Source organism: Aristolochia californica, unplaced genomic scaffold (genome assembly GCF_029961685.1).
Source record: "Aristolochia californica isolate CCGP_79_NKW_82.1479 unplaced genomic scaffold, dmAriCali1.0.hap1 SCAF_16, whole genome shotgun sequence".
In the NCBI taxonomy this organism is placed as follows: domain Eukaryota; kingdom Viridiplantae; phylum Streptophyta; class Magnoliopsida; order Piperales; family Aristolochiaceae; genus Aristolochia; species Aristolochia californica.
In genome coordinates this window covers 15,580,378-15,586,377 of record NW_027181837.1, presented here as the reverse complement: position 1 = coordinate 15,586,377, position 6,000 = coordinate 15,580,378, and positions in this window count along the sequence as shown.

The window sequence follows — 6,000 nt, the reverse complement described above, 5'->3', positions numbered from 1 at the left end:
TCGAAGCTGAGCTCGGCTTGAGTTCAAAAAATTTAAATCAGGCCCAGCTCGAACATAGGCAGGTTCGAGCTCGACTCGACTCTATGCCACACCTACCTGCAATCGAGAACTAGCCATCCCTCAGTGGAAACCTTCTTCCCCTCCTCGTCTAACTTTGTGCTCATGCCTCCTGAAAAGACTCAAACCACCATTCCTAATGTCACTGATTCAACCAAACCTCTTACAGTGATCAACATCTACAATCCTGTCAAACTTACATCCACCAATTATCTTTGCTAGAAGTTTTAGATGGAAGTCATTCTTATTGGTTATGATCTCAACACGTTCATTGATGGCTTTCATCCTACACCCTTAGCCACAAAAACAGTCAATAATCTCGCCACTCCCAATCCAGAATGCCATAGATGGCTTTGTAAGGACAAACTGAATTTTGGTGCTCTTGTCGTCTCTCTCATGCCGTTTGTCATTCCTCTTATCACTCAATCAAAGACTTCTCATGAAGCTTGGAATACTCTGGTCAGTACTTATGCTCGACCTTCACGTGATCACATAAAAAAAATCAAGGAATAACTCAAACATGCCACTAAAGGATCTCAAACAATTTTCTAGTATATGCAATTTATTAAAATACATGTTGATGAACTTGCAATCCTAGGAAAACTTATGGATGAAGAGGATCTCACTAATAAAATTTTGGATGGACTCGACGATGATTACAAACTACTTATTGATATTATCAATGGCCATGTCATGCCAATTTCTTTTGATGTTGTACATGAAAAACTCATCAACAAGGAACTCTAGCTACGTGTCCATCAAGTTCACTCCTCTCCACTTACAACTTTTACAAATCCCGCCAATTCTTGATCCATTTTCGGCAAGTCAAGTAATCGTAATCAACGCCAACTTGGGGTGTCCTCCTACCGCCCATCGACAACTCATGCCTTAGGTCTCACCAATATCGTTACTCTGGATGGTCGATCTCAGCCTCAACCCTACCTTGGTCGTTGCTAGTGGTGTCGTGAAAAATGACACAGTGTTCCATAGTATCCTGTCATTCGTCAGATGCAACCACTCTTGCCTACACCCCAGGATCCTCTCTAACCTTCTCACTAGCAACCTTACCCTTAGGCACCATGGAAACCATGACCACATCTTGCAACTACTAACTCTCCTACTGGTTCTCCTTGGCTTCTGGATAGTAGAGCATTGTACTATGTTAGCACTGACTTGAGTAATCTCTCTATTCACACTCTTTATGATAGTACTGAAGACATTTGTGATTGGTGCTGTCACGAGTTTTCCTAGTCTTATCGGTTCCAAATCTCTGTCTACACGCTCTTGCACATTTTCCTTAATTAATATTCTTTGTGTTCCTACCATGTAAAATAATCTTATTTCTACATTTCAATTTTATCAATCTAATCATTTTCCATTGAATTTTTACCTACTTCTTTTCTTGTGAAAGATCTTCGCACGGGGCAACACTTTTGTAGGGTCAAACTAAATTGTGTGTACGAATGACCGTCATACTCAACTCCATCTTCATCGTTAGTAGCCTTTTCCAGTGTCAAAACCACTTCATCTGTGTGATATCATTGCTTAGGTCATCCATCGTCTCCAATTATATCATTGTTTATACTTTTTAGCTATATTTATTGCATCCTCTGAATTTTAATTTCAATTGCAATTCTTGTTAATGCATTAAGAGTCACAAATTACCATTTTTTTCCACTCCTCTCTTGTCTCTTCTTCCACTCTTGATATTATTTTCTTGAATGCATGGACCTGTCCTATTTCTTCTATTGATGATTTCAAATATTATGTTATTTTTTATCACTTTACAAAGTATATTTGGTTTTACCCTCTCAAAATAAAATCCCATGAGTTTGATATCTTTGTCCGGTTTAGATCTCTTGTTGAAAACTTTTTTGGTACACGGATTAAAACACCTTATTTTTTTATAATGGAGGGAATATAAAATAACGTCCTCATTTAAGGTTACTGATGTAAAATTTAATTACATCGGCTTTTATACCTCGCAAGCGTATGAATCGTTCATATAATTTAGCGGGAAACGAGGGTCATATCCACATGGAGGACTGAATTTTGTGTATTCTTCAGTCAACTAGCCTAACCAAATATGATGAATTAATTTGAACTAAACACTAATTATATCTTAAATTATCAAGCAATCATCTGGTTAACTACTTGCACAACAGGAAACGTCAACTCTGGATTTTACGATGATTCGTGCCTCTCTCAAGCGCCACGTAACCACATATCCGATTTCTCAAGCCTTGCGTCTAGCCCCTCTCGGGCGCATAGAGTGAAAGATAGAAATTGGATAAAAATACCAAAATCCAACCTAAATTATAATCCTACCCTAACTAGCTAATTTAATCAAATATCCGGAAAACAAATATTCAATAAACATTAATTATCAAATCACATTTAATAAACATTCAAAACCTAAGTTCAAACTATAGAAAAATTAAATTCCAAAATAACGAATTACTCCCCTTCTCCTTCCTCTCGCTCGGGCAGCAGACTCGTTCTCACGGGTGCTGCAATTTCCCGAAATTGATGGCTTCGGTAGCAAGAGCATGTGGCCGAAGGTAGAGACGACACCGGCGAAGAAGGATAGAAGCTGACGGACAGAGGTGACGACCGGTGAAGAACGAAACAGAGCTGAAGTCCTCTAAACGACTCTCTCGAGTCTCGATCAGAGTCGGAATAGCTCCGGGAATGGTCAAAAATAGGTAATCGACGTCGGAGGATGGTCGGAATGCGGAATTGGCACCGGAGGAGCCCTCTCGGGTCATCTCTAGGCCTGGCGAACAGAAACTGGCACTGTCGAACTCGCCGCGATGAAGACTCTCTTGAGCTCTCCTCGGGTTTGTTCTCGGTTGCCGGATGGCGGTGGACGATGGTGGCACGGTGAACGACGGTGGCAAAATCCTCTCGGGTCTTCCCCTGTTTCGGTCCACGGTGCTCTGTTTCGGTCGACGCTCCCTTCCTCTTCAGTCGACGCTCCCCCCTTCTTTTAATACAATTTGTCCTTTGTTTTAATACGATTTGCCCTAAAAAATCACCTCCATTTCACAAAGGGCATTTTGGTAAATATCTCCTTCTCCACCAAAATTCTCCTGAAATTCCATAATTGAATCCATAAAAAGCATTTCAGGAAGAAAAACCCTAAAAGCAATGAAATATAATTCGGGAGAGAAAAATATGCAATATAGACAATGATTAATGCCAAATTCAATAAATGCACGTTCATTTGAAAACCGATAAATAACCACCTATAACACAATTATAAAGGTTATTCTATTATAATTAACTGAGTTCTCATGTCAGAATATGGCATCTATCAGTTACCAATGGCATTTCTCATCTCACATCCCCTCCATATACCCCTGAACACAATGGGTGTTCTGAACGACAATATCGTCATATTGTCAACACGTGTCTCTCTTCTTTTTCATGTATCCATACCTCTATCTTACTGGTCATATGCATTCTCCACTGCTGTCTATCTCATTAACCATCTACCTACTCCCATGTTTAATCTTATTTCCCCATAAGCCAAATATTTGGCACTCCTAACTACTCTAAACTTCGAAGTTTTGTTTCTCTCTATTTTCTGTGGCTTAGACCATACTCCTCCACAAACTCTTCTCCTCATTCATCTCCTTGTGTCTTTCTTGGGTACTCTACCACTCAAAAGTGCATATTTATTCCTTGAACCCACCACCTCTCATCTTTATACGTCACGTCATGTTAAATTTGTTGAGTCTATCTTACCCTTCACTACACTTCAGTCTCACCTTGACCATCCTTCATTTGACACACTCTCTCACTAGTGCGCCTCTGTGTCCTTACTTTCGATTTAATGCACATCAACCACAATTGTGCCCTCTACAAGATCCATTCAAGACCTCACACCTAATCCCACTCCACTACCTCACCCCCTCCAACACCTCCCTCATCGACTAACCCACACATACCTTCCCTACCTGCTTCCAACCTCTCTCCTTCCTCTCCCCATTATTATAACATGATCCAAAAACAACATTTATAAACCATCAACAAATTAAATCTCACAACTCAACTCTCTCCATTTTTAGATCGTGAACCAACAACCACAACTCAAACCCTCACCAAACCCAAGTGGCGTCAGGCTATGTCTGATGAGTATGATGCTCTTATTCAGAATGGGACATGGGAACATGTTCCTTGGATCCTTAGCAGAATTTGGTTGGTTGTAAATAGATTTTTCGTACTAAATATCTATTTGATGGATCTATTGATAGGTACAAGGCTCATTTAGTTTCCAAGGTATTTCAATAAAGATCTGGGGTTGATTATCATGACACATTTAGTCCCATTGTCAAACCTACCACTATTCACATTGTTCTTAGCCTTGCTGTAAATCGTGGCTGGTCACTTTGGCAACTCAATGTAAATGATATATTTCTCCAAGGTACCCTGTCTGAGTATGTTTTTATGGCACAACCACCAGGCTTCATTAATTGTGATCATCCTCACCATGTATGCAAACTTCACAAGGCTATTTACGATCTCAAACAAGCTCCATGTGCTTGGTATCATGAGTTACGCCAGCTTCTTATCATCTCTGGCTTCACCAACTCTCATGCAAACTTCTCTCTATTTATCTCTCACATAGTTATTGGTGTATTGTATATTATGGTCTATGTGGATGACATCATTATTACAGGAGATAATGATCAAGCTATGGCAACGTTCATTCATCTTCTTGCTCAACGATTTTCAGTCAAGGATCTTGGCTCCTTGACTTACTTTCTTAGAATTGAAGTTCCTCATTCTTAAGGATTACTTTTGTTTCAAGGTCGGTATGTTTTTTATCTACTTTCTTGTACATGCATGATAAATGCAAAGCCAATAATTACACCTCTTGCCACAACATCTACACTCACACTTCATTCTGGCACGACACTCTCTGGCCCATTTGAATATAAGACTATTTTTGGTAGTCTCCAATACTTGTCTCTTATGCTCTGTGATATTACCTATGCTGTAAATAAGTTATTTCAGTTTATGCACTGCCCTACTACTGACCACTGGGATGTTGTCAAGCAGTTGTTGTGCTATCCTACATCAACAATCTTATTTATCTCTTCATGTGTTCTCTGATGCTAATAGGCCACAAACAATGATGATTTCACTTCCACAGGTGCCTATCTTGTTTACTATTGGAAGATACACGACCAAGGAAGGTCCACATGTCCAAATGTATTAGAAGATGGGTTCAAGCCTATAAGACCAAGGAAGACCCACACATCAAAGAGAGGTGGTAGATGGGCTCAAGCCTACAGACCAAGGAAAAGGCTCACACGTGGTGGCATTATGTTAAATAAAGAGTCATCTCATAAAGATGACACCAATGTAATTACTTTAAGTTTTAGGGTCATTATTGTAATATTATAATTTATTATTCTATAAATAGGGTTTCGGAGGGAGGGTTAGGACATAAGTCCATTACTCAATTCTTCCTCTTTTAGTAAAAAATCGTTACTCTTTATCTTCTCCTCCTAAAACCTTCTCTCCACAACTCTTCTTCTTCATCTCACCCCTCAATCCTCTTCTATTGTGATTATACATCATGGAATCCTAAGTTTCAACATGGTATCAAATCAGGGAAAGATTTGAGATGGAAAAGGAGAAGAAGATGGAGAAGAAGAAGAAGAAGAAGAAGAAGAAGAAGAAGAAGAAGAAGAAGAAGAAGAAGAAGAAGAAGAAGAAGAAGAAGAAGAAGAAAAGGAAACAAGAGGAGTTTCTCGTTTTTCCTTTAGTCTTCTTTCCCAATTCATGTATTTCATTGGATTTTTAACTCTCTTGCCATATGTTTCATATATATAATTGTATATAATTGGAAATATTTTTGAATCTAGTTTCCAAATAAAAAAGAATCATTGATATTAGAGTGTTTTAGAAAGAGAAATCGATATTTCAAGC